Here is a 19,436-nt window from a genome sequence, read left to right on the forward strand (position 1 = left end):
AAAAGCACAGTCAGCTTCGCCGGTTGGTCGCTCTATTTAGTAAGCTTTCAAATCCTTTAGCGACTATTCAAAAAAGTGACTACAGAGTCAATGTGAACATTACTCCCCACATGATGTCTGTTTTCTTAGCAAGAATTAAACACTTAGTTCTGGCTAAAATACAAACAACAGGTGCAGAATCTTCACATTGTTTTGCATATGACAAGAAAGAAGCCAAGTTGAAGTTCAATCGTGCTGAACGATTCCAAAGACATGGTGACCATATATGTTGCAAAAGCAGGAAATTATCGACATGCTGATTTTTTTTTTTTTTTACCTGAGGTATGTGCTTCATCGGCTGCAAATATTTTACAGAGGTTGTCTCGCCTCTCCTGAACAACTCTAAATAAGATAAGATTGCAGTCTTAAGGCTTCTTTATACTCGCGCGGACGGCGACCCCGCTGACGTCACTGCAGCTGTCCCGCGCGTAGTTTGCCTTGATACTCGAGCGCAACCCACCCGCGCAGCATTGAAAATGTACTGCAGTTCACCTCCAAGTCAGGGGTGTCGCAAGGGCTGGTATTGGTGAGGACACCACAGGGTGGAGTTTCCTCTGCATTTTTTTGGGCCATTTCCGGTAGCCGTTTTTTCTTTCCTTTCAGTAACAAGGAACATAGCAGCAACAATGGTGACCGTGGAACAGTGTCTGCTAGAACAAATGGATCTAAATGACCAAATGATACGTTTAATTATGCTGCAAAATCGATCGAGAAGGCGGCGGCGTAGATGGTATGTAGAACCAAGGGGCACGCTGAGTAAGTCATCACAGCATGTGACTAAAACAGACCAATCACAAGAGACGAGCTCCGCGGCGTTCGACGCGCAGCAACAATTTTTGCAGTGTGCGCGTCAAGCTACACAGAGGGGCCGTGCGGGCCAATGCGTCGGCCAAGTGATGCAATGCGGGCGTTGTCGGCCGCGTGACCGCAGGAGTATGAAGAGGCCTTTACTCTTCAATCTATGGGATTTTAGGGTTAATTTTATTATGTTGAATTGTTCAATGTTTAAAATTTTAATTTATTAAGGATCATGTCATTTACATAAGTTTTAAGAAAAGGGAAATTTTTCCAAGAGGAAGCACTCATTTTCACATTATCGGTGAAGGAATTTCTTTCTTCCATTATTTCTGTGAAACTTGATGCCGGGAAAGAAATGCTGGAGTAAAGCTGCTTCAAAGGTTGTTTTGTAGTAGGAGAAAGAAAGCAAATAGGAGAAGGGAAAAACTAAATAAAAGCTAAACCTTTTGAATAATGTAATTGACAGTTTTTTTCTATCCGCGAAGCTATTAAAATCTGAATTCGGATTTTTGTAAAAAAAATAAAAAAAATCATCATAGATTTTATTTTAATGCCATATTGCCTAGCCCTAGCCTCAAACCAAATAACACCATGCACCAAATCATCTGATTATGGGATACTGTGTAATACTTGATACTTGTCGCAAACATTAACCTCAAGGGTTCTGTGTAAAAGGCAAATTCAGATCTATTGTAGGGGTGCAGCTGTCAAATATTTTAGTATTCGAGTATCCTAAATTTTTTAATCGAATTATCAAGTATTCGGATAAATTATATTTTTGCTTGGTTAAAGGCGGCACGGTAGTCGACTGGTTAGAGCGTCTCAGTCTCAGAACCTCACAGTTCTGAGGACTGGGGTTCAATCCCCAGCCCCGCCTGTGTGGAGTTTGCATGTTCTCCCCGTGCTTGCGTGGGTTTTCTCCGGGCACTCCCGTTTCCTCCCACATCCCAAAAACATGCGTGGTAGGTTGATTGAAGACTCTAAATTGCCCGTAGGTGTGAATGTGAGTGCGAATGGTTGTTTGTTTGTATGTGCCCTGCGATTGGCTGGCAGCCAGTTCAGGGTGTACCAGCCTCTTGCCCGAAGATAGCTGGGATAGACTCCAGCACTCCCGCGACCCTAGTGAGGATAAGTGGCTCAGAAAATGGATGGACAGATGGATGCTTGGTTAAAGACCAATTATGAATACACAAGAAAAAAGTAAGCCATTTCACTTAAAAATAAACTACCGACTTTTTATTTTTTTAGATAATCAACTGTTTTATTTCTTAAATTCATTGAGCAGCAAGCTGTATTATTGTCTAAAAATATTTTCAGTGAGGCAAAAAAAAAAACCATACATTTCAGTTTAATACTTAGAAGAAATGCTACAAATGTAGCATTTTATTTTTAAAAACGCATAAGCTACCTGTTGTGCAACTTGAGCAGCTAGCATTTTAGGATTTGAGATAATAATACAGTTTGTTCATGACTGTGCGTTTATTAGCTTAGACCAGACTAAACTAAAATGAAGATGAAAATGAAGATAGTTGATAGTAAACACAAATATTACCTCCATAATTTAATTTTTTTTAATTTTTACAAACTTTGCCACTTGCAATGATTTTTTTTCCCACCTGCAGCACTTGACTCAAAATGTAGCCACTCGCATATACAATGTACGTAAGTACACAAGACATAATATACAACTCCAGTGTGCCCGACTATCATGTGATGTAACGTATTCAGGGTGATTTTTAAGCACCGTGAGATGTGTCTCAGCGTGACAATTAACTCTTTCCTGCCATTAACAGGCAGATACTGTATATACCAATAGTACTGTAATGCCCTCGGAAGTTGTCAAGGAGGAAGGGAGTGGACAATGCGTTTTCAGTCGCTTTATTGAACTTGCGGAAACAAGAACATCGCAAACTTAAGAGCTGATGTCGGCCACAACTCATGACAACAGCGTCTGCCAGACTGACTTTTCCTTACACCTACGTCACACTACTCACCCCCGCCCACCTTTTTAAAGGCGTACAAACATCATTACTGATACAGTATCAAACTAGGGAGTCTGGCAGTGAATGAGTTTATATATATAAAAAAGGATCCGAGGCAGAGAAAATTCCTCATGCATTTTTTGTATTCAAAGCACTCGAACCATTCAAGTATTCATTGCAGCCCTAACGTATTGTATTACACCTTGCACTCTACAGATTTACCAATTTGTCTCTAATACCCCCTGCAAGGCACCTCTGAAAGCAACAGGGTAAAATAAAAATAATTTTTAAAAAATCATTTGTTTCCAGAGAAAATTTAGGAGAGCAGAATAGTCTGAGGTTAACTCATTCCACTTAAACTATCAACTTTCTTTGATGATCCTAGATGTTAACTGGCCCATTCAAATGTGGCCCACTGAGCAAACTCTCTCTTCACCCTTCAAAACACAGCCCCATCGGGCTGAAGCGTATTGACCATGTGACTATATCTGGAGCATTCCAGTGTTATGGAGAGACCATCACCCCGGACACCCCACTGAGCCATATTGACGCCTTAAAGTCACACGTAAGGTTGCTGTCCAACAAAAAGCATATCGCCACATTTTGTTGGTTTTTAAAAAGATTTATGTTGCAAACCAAGCAAAGATCCATCCATCCATCCATCCATCCATCCATCCATTCATTCATTTTCCGTGCCGCTTTTCCTCACTAGGGTCGCGAGCGTGCTGGCACCTAGCTCAGCTTACTCTGGGCAAGAGGTGGGGTACACCCTGAACTGGTCACCAGCCAATTGCAGGGCACATAGAGACAATCATTTTCACTCACATTCACACCTATGGGCAATTTAGAGTCTTCAATTAACCTACCATTCATATTTTTGGAATGTAGGCGGAAACCGGAGTACCTGGAGAAAATACACACACGAGTAAAATTAACAATCGACTCTTAATTCTTTATGCTACAAAGACATTTTGTACAAATCTAAGCTTCTCATATTGTGGTAAATTTGGGGAAAATGCCTTCTTTGTTGTTCCAGCATGGCTGTGCCTAAATCCACAAACCAAGGCACAGAAAGCCATGTTTTATGAGTTTGGCGACCTCCATACATGTCTGACAAACTAACTTTTATTCACTTATTCATTATTTGGACAAGATGTTTGATTGATTAACCGATAAACTGAAGAGCCGTCTGTGTGCATTAATGAAAGTCTCCAGAGGAAGGTAGTAAGAACACTCCTTTTACACAGGCACATGGGGAGTGTGTAAATGGCAATGTAATCCACAGTCTTATCACTACATCATCTGATTGATCCACAGAGGAGAAAAGATAGCACACCCCAACCCTTACCCTCTCAATCTGACTAAATAGCCTGCAGCAGAAGCACTGCTGCATCAATACATCCAGTCTTTTTTTTCTACTTTCCCTTTACTTCCTCTCTCTTTCCAGCTGCTGAAGTAACTAAATCTGCGCGTTCTTATTATGCCCTTCCACTGCATAAATCTTTTCAGCGCTTCTTGCCAAATCTGTATCAATCATTCATCCACTTTGGAGTCAAAATGTGAATGTGTGTTGGAAAGTTAATTGTCTTCTAAAGTCAACAGTTCTCTCTCATGGTGCGAAGGAATACAAGACTTGGATATTGATGGATATTTATTGCTGTGTGTTCAAGTAAGTGAGACGCAAACAGGTCTTTGCTCAAACAACTTCTATTTCTTAACTATTTCATTAAAAAATAAATAAATGAATAAAAGCAATGGACAGCCAACACGCTCACAAATAACAATTGATGACCAGTAAGCCAGACCACCCTGTGAGTTACTTCTCTGTGTGTGCATACATTTTAACAAGCCAAAATCTGTTGTCTCTATATTACAGACAATTGGCGGCAAACCTTTTTACCTATATAGTCACGGGAAAGCACCCAATCAGTCATGATTACATTCAACAACATAAACACCCACACTTGGGCACAACATTCACACGAACACACCCATGACGTCACACCCAATTTTTATATATATAAAAAAACATCCGGATGTCTATAAAAAAAATTCAAAAAAATTTATAGACAGGCTAAATGTCAGAAATGCTGTGTACAGTATCCTCTGGAGTCCATAAGGCTTACCATACACAAAATGCACACCCAAAAACACATTCAGGAGCCAGTATACATAGTTCTACATGGGACACTGGAGGGTAATGATCCTAAAACATCTTTGCACATCTGTAAAGCACAAAAGAAAAAGTTGGATGCAGTTTGAAACTAGGGGTCTTTGAGATCGGAAAATGGTCCGATGTCAGCGAAAAATCAGACTGGATCTAAACTCACCGATTTTAACCACTCTTATACAAGCAGTCCATTCCATGCTCCGCTCCAACACAACTATCCAGCAGCGCCCGGATGGCATGCAGTTCACGTGATCACAACAACAGGTTGCTAAGGTGCTAACACTGTAGCAAGGAGTAAGAGTGAATGTTGCTTGCTTAAAGTAGTTTATTGACACTCCAGTTGAAGTTCATTGTAAAACTAAACAGACAACAAAATAATTACAACTATTTAATGTTCAAATACATCACAGACTTAGATTCTTCATTTTACTTCCCAAAAACCGCGAACTCAAAGCTAACACACAATGATTAAAAAACACCATTGACTAGCTAGAGAAAATTCGCATCAAACTCACGGCACTTATTGCTCTCAAATGAATGAATATTGGCACACAAACGCTTTATAAACACATACAAACAGGCGATATAACAATACTCTTTGGCATATATTGCTCAAACCATGAAAAACGAGTTATAATATTCGATCGGGACTTCTACTTTCTTTGTTATTGCAAGTGTGTATCTCATTGCGTAAACCACTCTACGCCTCAGAAGCCAAGACATGCACAGCAATTACTTAATTTAACCCACTGATTAATAATAAATGGGTCAGTTTTTCTCATACCCACTATTGCTAGTTATTGTTCTCTGTTTAAGTAATATTGGTTGATCAAGCCTTTTCTAACATTCCATACTACAAAATAAGTAAACTATATATGATTATTGCTGAAATCAGATTGGACTGATATTGATATCAGCCAAAACTCAAAACTGCAATATCGGTATCGGCTCGGAAGTGAAAAAGTTGGATCGGCACATCCCTATTTGAGAGACAAATATCCCCATGTGAATTTAAGATGATTTTGATTTGGTTTTAACCTTTATTTTAAACATGAAACAATTTTTAAAAAACAAACAATTAACAATACACAATGAAACACAACTCTAGTTAAAAAAGGAGTTTCAATATGCAAAAGAATACTACCCTGTGTGGTCTGCTATTGATGGGAGACCATATTTAGGGTTCCGCTGTGTTTTCAAGGACACAAAACAACCAGCAGGGATGAAAGAGTTAAGCCAACAGCCTGCTGCTGAGTTGAACAGCGGGGTTTAACAAACACAGGAAAGGAATATTCTGTGTGTGCATTAGGGTGTGCATTACAGTGAACTGTGGGTTACATAGTTGTGGGTTTCCTCGTATAGTGGCCAAGAACATTCATTATTCATCTTGCATCTCTTTTGGATAAATCCTCACTATCCATGGCATATTAACCTAGATTGTTCTTTATCTTTGTTCTAATCCCTACCTACTAGATTGTTCTTTAGCTTTGTTCTAATCCGTACCTGTTTTCATGTCAATCTTGAACTGCTTTGAAGCTTTTGCTACAGAATGCTGTAGCTACTTACAATTTAAACTCTACTATAAACTTCTGTTTTACATGTCATGTATGTTGTGCAGACATGTAGTAATGATATCTGCCGCAGGTGATAGATGTCAGGGTAAAGATAATTACAGCTAACAAGTGACACCACCACATTTTCTTATCCCTGTGGGAGGAAAGGACGTGCAGTATTTATAAAACTGCTGTATTTAGCAGCTTTCAATCCAGAATGCTTCATGCAGTACATTCTTTAAAGTGTAACGTAATATTCAGCTTTAAAGATACCATGATTGCTGTGCAAGTGTTTTGTTGTGGTAATATCTACTGCAACAAATTTTGGTAACAGATTTCATCCATCCATTAATCCATTTTCGATAGCGCCTGTCCTCATTATGGTCATGGCTCATGGGTGAGCTGGAGCCGATCACAGCATATCCCAGCTGACTTTTGGAGAGAGGTAGAGTACACCCTGGACTGAACAACGGTCAGTCGCAGTTGTACATATAGACAAACGACCACTCATACTCACATTCACAACTATGGACAATTTGGAGTCTTCATTTAAACTACAACACCAATTCCAATGAAGTTGGGACGTTGTGTTAAACATAAATTAAAACAGAATACAATGATTTGCAAATCATGTTCAACCTATATTAAATTGAATATACTACAAAGACAAGATATTTAATGTTCAAACTGATAAACTTTATTGTTTTTAGCAAATAATCATTAACTTTGAATTTTATGGCTGCAACACGTTCCAAAAAGCTGGGACAGGGTCATGTTTACCACTGTGTTACATCACCTTTTCTTTTAACAACATTCAATAAACGTTTGGGAACTGAGGACACTAATTGTTGAAGCTTTGTAGGTGGAATTCTTTCCCATTCTTGCTTGATGTACAGCTTCAGCTTTTCAACATTCCGGGATCTCCATTGTCGTATTTTACGCTTCATAATGCGCCACACATTTTCAATGGGAGACAGGTCTGGACTGCAGGCAGGCCACAGTCTAGTACCCGCACTCTTTTACTACGAAGCCGCGCTGTTGTAACACGTGCAGAATGTGGTTTTGGCATTGTCTTGCTGAAATAAGCAGGGACGTCCTGAAAGAGAGGTTGCTTGGATGGCAGTATATGTTTCTCCAAAACCTGTATGTACCTTTAACCATTAATGGTGCCTTCACAGATGTGTAAGTTACCCATGCCATTGGCACTAACACAGCCCCATACCATCACAGATGCTGGCTTTTGAACTTTGCGCCCATAACAGTCCGGATGTTTCTTTTCCTCTTTGGCTCGGAGGACACGACGTCCACAATTTTCAAAAACAATTTGAAATGTGGACTCGTCGGACCACAGAACACTTTTCCACTTTGCATCAGTCCATCTTAGATGAGCTCGGGCCCAGAGAAGCCGACGGCGTTCCTGGGTGTTGTTGATAAATGGCTTTTGCTTTGCATAGTAGAGTTTCAAGTTGCACTTACGGATGTAGTGCCGAACTGTATTTACTAACATTGGTTTTCTGAAGTGTTCCTGAGCCCATGTGGTGATATCCTTTACACAATGATGTCAGTTTTTGATGCAGTGCCACCGGAGGGATCGAAGGTCACTGGCATTCAATGTTGATTTTCGGCCTTGCCGCTTACATGCAGTGATTTCTCCAGATTCTCTTAACCTTTTGATGATATTGTGGAACGTAGCTGATGAAATCCCTAAATTCCTTGCAGTTGTACGTTGAGGAACATTGTCCTTAAACTGTTCGACTATATTCTCACGCACTTGTTCACAAAGAGGTGAACCTCGCCCCATCTTTGCTTGTGAATGACAATTCAGGGAAGCTCCTTTTCTACCCAATCATGGCACCCGTCTGTTCCCAATTAGCCTGTTCACCTGTGGGATGTTCCAAACAGGATGTTTGATGAGCATTCCTCAACTTTCTCTGTCTTTTTTGCCACCTGTCCCAGCTTTTTTGGAACGTGTTGCAGCCATAAAATTCTAAGTTAATGATTATTTGCTAAAAACAATAAAGTTTATCAGTTTGAACATTAAATAGCTTGTCTTTGTAGTGTATTCAATTAAATATAGGTTGAACATCCATCCATTTTCTGAGCCGCTTCTCCTCACTAGGGCCGCAGGCGTGCTGGAGCCTTTCCCAGCTGTCATCGGGCAGGAGGCGGGGTACACCCTGAACTGGTTGCCAGCCAATCGCAGGGCACATAGAAACAAACAACCATTCACACTCACAGTCATGCCTACGGGCAATTTAGAGTCTCCAATTAATGCATGTTTTTGGGATTTGCAAATCATTGTATTCTGTTTTTATTTGTTTAACACAACGTCCCAACATTGGAATTGGGGTTGTAAATGCATGGGTTTTTGGGGGTGGTTTGTGAGGAAGTAGTTCTATTAGAAAGATACAAAGGTAATTAGAGCTACCTACTGGCACCAGCTGTAGTGAACCTTCACAGCACTTACTGTATTACTATTTGAGGAACTATAGTACATCACAAGTAAAGAATTCATTAAACATGATTTAGTTAGTGTCACAGTGGATGACTGGTTAGCACATCTGCCTCACAGCTTTGAGGACTCGGGTTCAAATCCGGCCTTGCCTGTGTGAAGTTTGCATTTTCTGTCAGTGCCTGCGTGGGTTTTCTCCGGGTACTCCGATTTCCTCCCACATCCCAAAAACATGCACGGTAGGTTAAGCGAAGACTCTACATTGCCCATATGTGTGAGTGTGAATGGTTGCTTGTTTATATATGCCTTGCAATTGGCTGGTGACCAGTTCAGGGTATACCCTGCCTCTTGCCCAAAGATAGCTGGGATGGGCTCCATCACACCAGTGACCCTAGTGAGGATAACCGGTACAGAAGATGGAAGGATGGATTAATGATATAGTTACATATGACTCGGTATACATTTGACTAATGATGTGTGATCGTTGGTTAGATGTGTTTCTGGCAAATGGTTACTACTGTTTTTTCCTGTAAGGATGTGTTTGTACTCACTTCACACTAGACACCAATGAAATGCACTTTTTCACATGGCCCCAAACGTGTGTATACAAACAAATCAGCCAGCAATAACACGGGGTGATTACCGATGTACGCAGGCTGCCCTGTGCAAAAAATTAGAATCCCATTTCTTTAACATTTCATGTTAGTAAAATATGTGTGGGCAAACGTTATTCCAGCCTCAAGTGAAATATATCAATAGTCACCACCTTTTAAAGGAACAGCAGGGGACTTGTGTAGGCCAACATACAGTATGTGATGATGAGTACCTATGATGCTGTAAAGAAAAACATGGACAGCAAAAACATTAGTTCTTCCTCAAAAATGTGTTGGGCAGTGTGTTAATAGACACTACCTAAATCGACTGAAATTGCAGTAAAAACATTTCTGTTAATTAATAGAGAGGACTCACACTGTGCACACATTATTGTTCCATATGTGAGACAGCAAAACATTGGGTTAAAAAGAAAACAAAAACAAAAAATACCATCACACCCAACTCCGAACAGTCTTGTGACCATCATAACAGGTAACCATGTAGCATGATAATTGTAGATAATGAAGCTACGTACACTAAAGAAATTCTCTTCTGTGAGGGTGTATGTGCATCTGTGTGTGCTATTTTTTAAAGGAAATTAATTATTTGCTGGCAAACACAGGGGCAGTACCCCGGCAGCCTCTCACATTGTTTTCCTATCAGATGATAAAGGTTTTTACAGTAGAACTGTACAACACACATACAAACAGTGAGCACTAGTCTAGGTTCCGAGACGCATGTGCCTTCACCTGAGTGTGCATAGCAGAGTGAAGAATTGTGGGAGAAGCCACCTCATAAATTACACAGAAGTCTCAGTGGAGGCCTTGAACTTGTAGAGAAATTGCTAGTTTTTTCAAGAGGTTCTGCAGTTTGTGTGTGCTACAACAAGCACTCCTGGTGATTTATTGCAGGGGAACAACTGCACCTAATGGTAAAGCACTACATATTCATAATGTAGCGCTGAATTCCCAATGTGCAAATCTGTTTAGCCAAATAACATTGATGCTCAATGTGTTTGTGGGAACTTTTATTAAAGTGATTTCAACTACATTTTATGGAAAACTGTGACCTACTAGCTTAACCGGTCAAATTCAAATTGTGGCTTGCTGAAGGTTGCTCACAGTGCATCTCTCATCTCTTTGACTACAATTCAATCAAACACTTTGTTTTTTTTATTATTTTATCTTTATGGATCAATAATTCAGAAAAAAAGTGTTGCCAATTCCATATTTATGTATGAGCACCAACAATTTCTATGTTCAGTACACCAATTGCACAAACTCCAGAGGCATTGAGAAATCTAAAAGTTGTCAACACATACAGTATCTATACCACAATGTACGGGACTCAAGAGAAAATCAGGAAAAATAATATAGCTTGTATGTATAGCTGCTGAAATAAGCATTTAGCACCGTTTTTCTCATTAAATATATTTCCAAAGGTGCTACTGACATGAAAATTTCACCAAATGTTGGGAACAACCCAGGTAATCCATACATACAAAGAAAGTAGAACAAATTATATCAGAAATTCAGTTGTCTGTAATGTGAAACGACACAGGGAAAAAGTATTGAACACACCAACTGATATTTATTTAATACTAGGCTTTACACGATCAGGATTTTTGGGGCCGATCACCGATCAGCTAGTTAAAAAAAAAAATTAAATAAAAAGATAACCGATCACTGATCCGATCACAAGATGGAGCAATGTGTCTATTTACATGACTTGTTCATTTATTGTATATACTTGTGTACTGTATCCATTCATCCATTTTCTGTACAGCATATCCTCACAAGGGTTGCGGGCGTGTTGTAGCACGGCGTCCGTCCCAGCTCAAATTATTCTCTAGCATTTTAGACAAAAGTTAAAACATCAATGACCTCTAGGGGGCATTCAAGGATTGGCCACTGACACAAGTTTAGGTCAAATCAACATTACATGGCAGAAATAATGGGCACTAACTTACTGTAATTAAATTACTTTAATAAATACTGTTAATGACATGCTTACTCTAACTTTCTCACCTTCCCAGCTATATGGACGGGTGTTGTCCAGAGTTCGAGTCAGTTATTTTTTTTAAAAATTTTATCTCCCCGCCCCCACGCTGCGTTGCTTGAACGCGGCATGCTCCTCATGTACATTCTTCAGGTGCTCGATCAAATTTGTTGTGTTGAAGAATTTAGATGACGTTCCCCACGAAGTACTTCAGTTGTGCACAGACCGCAAATAACTTACGTGTTGTTTGTCTGAGACACTGCAAACCCGTCCCACACCGACGACGTGTTTTTTCACCGACAAGATTGAAAAAACTTTATTGGCCGTCAGATAGCTACAGTACTGCGCTACAAGACACGTGACAAGGCTAAAAATAAACTAGCTTGTGGATTCATATGCAACGGCGACGCAGAGTTAAAGGTCTTGTGCAGAGCCGATCGATGACGTCATTGATCGGATCGGCGACTTACGACATGAAAGCCGATCAGCATAAAATGCTAATTATTGGCCGATACCAATAACACCGATCAGATCGCCGTAAAGTCTATTTCATACTTTGTACAAAAGCCTTTGTTTGCAATGACAGCTTCAAGACGCCTCCTGTCTGGAGAAACTAGTCGCATGCATTGCTCTGGTGTGATTTTGGCCCATTCCTCCACACAAGTTTCTTCAAATCTTGAAGGTTCCGTGGGCTTCTTTTCTGGATTTTGAGTTTCAGCTCGTTCCATAGATTTTCGATTAGATTCAAGTCAGGTGATTGACTGGGCCATTCTAGCAGCTTTATTTTATTTTTTTCTTTGAAACCAACAGAGTTTGCTTGGCAATACGTTTTGGATCATTATCCTGCTGAAATGTCCACCCTCGTTTCATTTTCATCATCCTTATAGATGACAGCAGCTTTTTGTCAAAAATGTCTCTGTACATTTGCCCATTCATCCTTCCTTGTGCAGTTTACTAGGCTTTACACGATCAGGATTTTTGGGGCCTATCACCGAAAAAAACGATAACCGATCACTGATCCGATCTTGAGATCTGTCTATTTAAACGACTTGTTCATTTACTGCATATACTTGGGTACTGTATACTGAGTATCTCTCTCTATTCTCTATTCAGGTCATGTATTCTAATCGGTCACGTCAAACCAACATTACAACATGACAGAAATAATTGTTGCTACCTTACTGTAATTAAATTACTTTATTGTAATTAAATTACTCCACGCATACCGAAACTTTAGACCATGAGTCAACATAACGGCGGCATGTTTAAGTACAACAGTCAGTGCTAACACTAGCTTGCTAGGCTACATAACGTTTTGTTGCCTGCTTGCGAACAGTATTGTATTAAAAGTACGTGAACATACCTCAAGCAATCTTTGAATTAAAGACCTCTCCTGAGCACCGGTGACTACCAGCACACCTTTTTCCTCACTTTGTTCTTATAATACACACGACGCGATCCATTGTTGTTTTCGTTGCTATGGTAACAAGTGTCTGCAGTCGCGTTTGAGTGAGCATTATCTGTTGTCTGTCTCACACCGCTGACATGTTTTTTTTAAATAACTTTATTAGTGGTCAGATATTTACAGTAAGTACGTTAAAAGACACGCAACAAGGCTAAAAATAAACGAGCTTTTGGATTCAAGTATACTGTACACAATGGCGACGCGGAGTAAATGTCTTTTGCGGAGATGATCAATGACGTTATTGATCATAAAATGCTAATTATCGGCAGGTACCGATCAAGCAGATAAGATCGGTGCAAAGTCTAAACTTTACCGGTACCATTTGCTGAAATGCACACCATCATGTTCCCCACCTCCGAACTTTACTGTATGGTGTTTTTAGGGTGATGTGCAGTGCCATTTCTCCTCCAAATGTGGTGTGCATTAGACCAGACTGATGAGTCTGAAGAGATGTGGCTTGACTCACACCTTGGCACTCAGTCCTTTTTGTAGGCCGTCAATTAGGATGGAACCAGCTGCTATTAACGTGCAATGCCAAGGGGATGGATTTCTGTTTGATTACTGATTTTAGGTGTTTGTCTTGGCTTTACATGCCTTTTTGCACCTCGCTTTCTTCATGTGTTCAATACTTTTTCTCTGTGTCATTTCACATTTTTACACACAACTTAATTTCTGATCTTATTTGAACTACTTTCTTTGTATGCATGGATTACTTGAGTTGTTCCTAACAGAAAGTTTCAGGTCAATAGCACCTTTGAAAGTATATTTAATGAGACAAATAGTGACATGTTAAATACTTATTTCAGCTGCTGCCTATATTATGTATATTGTATTTATAGAGAAGAATTATATACATTATATATGTTCAGCACCACAGAGCCCCAAGATTTAAAAAAATACAGTAAAACCACCAAAGCAGACTCGTCTGTTACAGAACAATGGCCAGCATAGAATGTGTTAGAATAGTGTGCCCATAAACACATCCTAATATTTGCCAGTTGCCAGAAATTATGATGCAGCACAAATAAGAAGTCCAGACTGGGACAAATGGATTCATCTCTGGTGAGTATGGTGTATTTTATTTAAACATTTTGATGATTTTATTAGTTATATGATTAGATAAATATTGATTGTGAACTGCTCCAAATGATATTTATAGGATAGAGGTTTGGAGTTGTTTAGAGGACGACCAAGTGTTAACTATGTTTCCTGCTTTAGTAACAATGGTATTCATCTCAAATATGTGATATTTTCTCTCTCTCTCTCTCTCTCTCTCTCTCTCTCTCTCTCTCTCTCTCTCTCTCTCTCAGCAATGCCACGCATTGTTACATTACTTTTTTAGTTTGGGTCAGGTGCTGAAATTATTTTAAAAGGAAGAATTAGCTAAGAATGACTTGGAGGTGAAAAGTATCAGATCGAGCGATGAGGCTAAAACTTGAAATTGAGAGTGTTACGTATAATGTGATTAGTGGCTAGGCCCCACAGGTAGGATGTGACCTAGAGGTGAAAGAGAAATTCTGGAAGGAGCCAGACGAAGTAGTTCTGAGCATCCCAGACAGAGAGTCGTGATTGGTGCAGATTGTAATGGACATGTTGGTGAAGGAAACATGGGTGATGAAGAAGTGATTGGTAAGTTTGGCATCCAGGTAAGGAACTTCGAGGGACAGATGGTGGTAAACGGTGGTAAATGGCTGTAGTGAACACTTTCTTTCAGAAGAGGCAGGAACATAGGGTGACCTAGAAGAGCATGCAGGTGGATTACATTTGTGCAGACAATGTAATCTGAAGGAGGTTACTGACTGTAAGGTAGTGGTAGGGGAGAATGTGGCTAGACTGCATAGGATGGTGGTGTGTAAGATGACTCTGGTGGTGGGGAGGAAGATTAAGAAAACAAATGCAGAACAGAGAACCGTGTGGTGGAAGATGAGAAAGGAAGAGTGTTGTGCAGCGTTTCGAGAAGAGGTGAGACGGGCTCTCGGTTGACAGGAGGAGCTTCCAGAAGACTGGACCATGAAAGCCAAGGTTATCAGAGCGACAGGCAGGAGTGTACTTGGTGTCTCTTCTGATAGGAATGGGGATAAGGAGGCTTGGTGGTGGAACCTCAAAGTACAAGAAATCATACAAGGAAAGAGGTTAGCTAAGAAGAAGTGGGAGATTTAAAGGACCGAGGAGAGGAGAAAGGAATACACGAAGATGCGACGTAGGGCGAAGGTAGCGGTGGTAAAGGCCAAACAAGCGGCATATGATGACGTATGCCAGGTTGGACACTGGCATACGTCATCATATGCCACACAATGACGTTATGGGAAAGAGTAGTGGAGGCTAGAGAGGCTGGACTCGGGGCAGAATTGAGTATTTTCAAGCAACAGTAAGGTTTCATGCCTAGAAAGAGTACCACAGATGCATTATTTTCCTTGAGGCAGTTGATGGAAAAGTACAGAAAAGGTCAGAAGGAGTTACATTTTGTCTTTGTAGATCTACAGAAAGCCTATGACAGAGTACCCAAAGAGGAACTGTGGTACTGCATGCGGATGTCTGAAGTGGCAGAAAAGTATGTTAGAATAGTACAGGACATGCATGAGGGCAGCAGAACAGTGTTGAGGTGTGACAGGGGTTTAAGTTGGAGGTGGGACTGGACCAGCCCTGAGCCCCTTTCTGTTTGCAGTGGTGATGGATATGCTGACAGATGAGGTTAGACTGGAATCCCCGTGGACCATGATGTTCGCAGATGACATTGTGATCTGCAGTGAAAACAGGGAGCAGGTGGAGGAACAGTTAGAAAGGTGGAAGCATGCACACTGGAAAGGAGAAAAGATTAGCCAAAGTAAGACAATATATGTGCATGAATGAGAGGGGTGGAGGGGAAAGTGTGAGGCTACAGGGAGAAGAGATAGCAAGGGTGGGGGACTTTAAATACTTAACAGTCCAGAGCAAGGGTGAGTGTGGTAAGGAAGTGAAGAAACAGATCCGAGCAGGTTGGAACAGGTAGAGGAAGGTGTCAGGTGTGTTATGTGACAGAAAAGTCTCTGCTAAGATGAAGTGCAAAGTTTATAAGACAGTGGTGAGGCCAGCCATGATGTACGGATTAGAGACAGCGGCACTGAAGAGACGACAGGAAGCAGAGCTGGAGGTGGCGGAAATGAAGATGTTGAGTTTCGCTCTCGGGGTGACCAAGTTGGATAAAATTAGAAATGAGCTCATCAGAGGGAGAGCCAAGGTTAGACGTTTTGGAGACAAAGTTAGAGAGAGCAGACTTTGATGGTTTGAACACGTCCAGAGGTGAGATAGTGAGTATATTGGTAGAAGGATGATGAGGATGGAACTGCCAGGCAAGAAAGCTAGAGGAAGGCCAAAGAGAAGGTTGATGGATGTCATGAGGGAAGACATGAGAGCAGTTGGTGTTAGAGATGAGGATGTAGGAGATAAGGTGACATGGAAAAGGATGACAGACTGTGGCGACACCTAACAGGACAAGCCGAAAGGAAAAGAAGATACAGAGTCTGACCATATTCTCAACAAAAATAATCCCTCACGTGTGTAAAAGATAAAAATGAACTAACACAGTGTATGCGTACGTAGTTTTAAAACAGCTGAATATGTTAGCACTGCAGGCTCATTTCCTGGCCCACATTTTCTAATTACTGCTGATAATGATGTGAGCAACACGCCACCCACACACACCGCAGATCAATATACAATTACATTGACAATTAGTATCGTTAGACTGTGGCGAGGGAAGGGGATTTGTTGAGCTAAATTCTCCTCGGAGAGACAGACAGAAAGGTCAAACAACATGAAGAACTGAGCTGCTCGCACACACTAGCTGCATGATGCCTCTTCCAAAAGCTTTTCTAATATCCTCTAATAATGAGATGAGAAACAAGGCTTGAGTATAGACCAGAGTGGCTCTGACACTGTTTGGCTCACACACAGGCCCTCGTTCACTCATTCACACACACGCTCTTTCGCACACCCGTGCACACAGATGAAAATAAGTTGATCTAGGGGAAAATGACAAATTCCACATACAGCAAAAGTTAACCTTAAAGGTGAACTAAACATTAACATAAACGGGCACCTGCACAATTTGTGTCCTCCTATCTCACCTCAATTAGACAGCTAATTAACTATGCTCATCAACTCTGGCTCAATTAATCAAGGCAAATTACTTAAACACTTTTGCCTAAACACATTCATTCTGGGTATTCCACTAGAATAGGCTTGTGTATTACACAGTCTACAAGTGAGTTACACCCATTAAATGATATTCATCATGATGATTTAATAAGGTTAAGAATGGGTCTCACAGAATCAATTCTCCTTTGCATTGTCTGGAATAACATTAGGAAACTGTTTCTGGCTTACTGGAGCTGAACTCATGACTTCTAATTGTAGTAAGAAAAATATAATTAGCTATTGTGTTCTGTACATGCAGAAAGCCAAAGAAATGCGCACATAAATGGTTCCAGTTTACAAAAATGATCATATGAAAACCTTTTTGTTTGGGCATCAAATATCACCTTTGACACTGCCACTGAACAGCTGGCCCACTCGACATCAAATATAAACACGAAACCATGGCCTGCCTATAATGACAGATTGATTGATCTATGAACTTATGACAGATAATAATTAACAACACTTGTATGACACACATTTCAATGAGCATCCATGACTTGCTTTTTTACTATCCACACACTCTCCACCTCACCTTACACAAATGTCTTTCCTCCCTTCAGTCTGAATGTAGATGTGATCGTCTCTTTTCAGACTACCATATTTTCACGAGCATAGGGTGCACCATATTAAAAGGCGCAGTCTCAGTTACGGGGTCTATTGCTGTATTTAACACATACATAAGGCGCACCTGCCGTATTATTGGGCGCAGCTTTACTCCTAGTCTTAGTAAAGCTGTGTTCGCCATCTGTCATCTATGGCTCCCACGCCCCTCTCTTCACTTTGAACGCCCTGTTTACACGGATGTCCAGCGGTTCGTCAAGCCTCCCGGAATGATGGCAGGCCCCGAGTTATTGCACTCAGTCGAATGGTGACTGAAGAGACGCTTCTATTCTTTGCTCATTAATCCATCTTTGCTCATTAATCCATCACTCGAGTTGGTCTTCCAACTGGGGCCACCTCGCCTTGTTTCCGCGTTTTGTTTTTCTTTTCTTTCCTCTGCGGAAAGTCAGCTTCGTCTTCTTGACTTGGCGAAGCTCGTTTTTCTGCTTCCTCCACTTGCGAACCATGGATTCGTTGATCTTGAATTCTCTCACGGCTGCTCGATTCCCATGTTCCTCCGCGTAAATCACAGCTTGCAGTTTAAACTGTGCTTCGTAAGAGTGTCTCTTCGTAGGTGACATTTTCGGGGGTCCTTAGCCAAACCGCTGTTGTTTTGCACAATGCACACCCCGGAAATGCTCCCAGTCAGCTTTTAAGTGCGCCTTATGGTCGTGAAAATACGGTACTCAAGATTCTCTCCCTATATGGACACCCACATCTAACATCCCTTTGTCCTTTGCTACCCACACGTTGCCTTTTTTCTTTGCTAAGCTCAAGAACTGTTTTGTTTTCCTTCTTTTTTGCTATTCCTTTCTCAACCTATACTAACTTTGTAATAGTCTTGCTTGCTCTCCTTCAGTGAAACTGGTCTGTATTGATCCACTGCAGCACCACTTTCAAACCAAGGAAAAGGTCACGGGTTCAGTAATAAAGCTCAGGGACAGTCACACAAAACACACGACTATACTCATACTTAGGCGACAATAGACGTAGCGAGGTAGCAGCACAAAGGTTGTAGTGGTGTGCGTGTGTTCATGCGTTAGCTATTTCTAAGCACAAACATTTCAGGTAACAGAAATCAACCACCATCTCTCTGTGCCCATAAACATATCCTAATGATTGCCAGAGGCCAGAAATCATGATGCGGCACAAATAGGAAGTCCACACTGGGACTAATGGAGCTTGAGGGTCATCAATCATGATTGTGCATTTCACAGCTGTACAGGCCTCCCGCTCTCCTCCCTGGCCTGCCCTTTGCACCGCTGTAACACAGGGTCAGGCTAAACAGCTTTCCCACACCGCTCAGTCAAATGCAATTGTGTGCGAGGCATTTAGGGGTTTGAATCAAAGCAAAGCAAATTTATTTACACAGTGCCTTTCATACACAAAGTAACTCAACGATTACATGATTAAAATCATTTAAAACCAAAGAAAAAAACAGCTTATAAACATTTAAAACAAAGAAAAAAATTAAAATAGAATTAAAACAACATACAACATCCATCCATCCGTTTTCTTTACCGCTTATCCTCACTAGGGTCGCAGGCTGCTGGAGCCTATATCAGCTATCTTCGGGCGGGAGGCGGGGTACACACCGAACCAGTCG

The 19,436-nt window shown here is 40.9% G+C and overlaps 1 protein-coding gene across 4 annotated transcripts in view; it reads right to left on the bottom strand.

Moving 5' to 3' along the window:
• LOC133408410 (plexin-A1-like) overlaps window positions 1-19,436 on the bottom strand; it is a 209,212-nt gene that overhangs the window by 151,832 nt on the left and 37,944 nt on the right. The window lies entirely within an intron of this gene.

The sequence above is a fragment of the Phycodurus eques genome, chromosome 10, assembly GCF_024500275.1.
Source record: "Phycodurus eques isolate BA_2022a chromosome 10, UOR_Pequ_1.1, whole genome shotgun sequence".
NCBI classification, from domain to species: domain Eukaryota; kingdom Metazoa; phylum Chordata; class Actinopteri; order Syngnathiformes; family Syngnathidae; genus Phycodurus; species Phycodurus eques.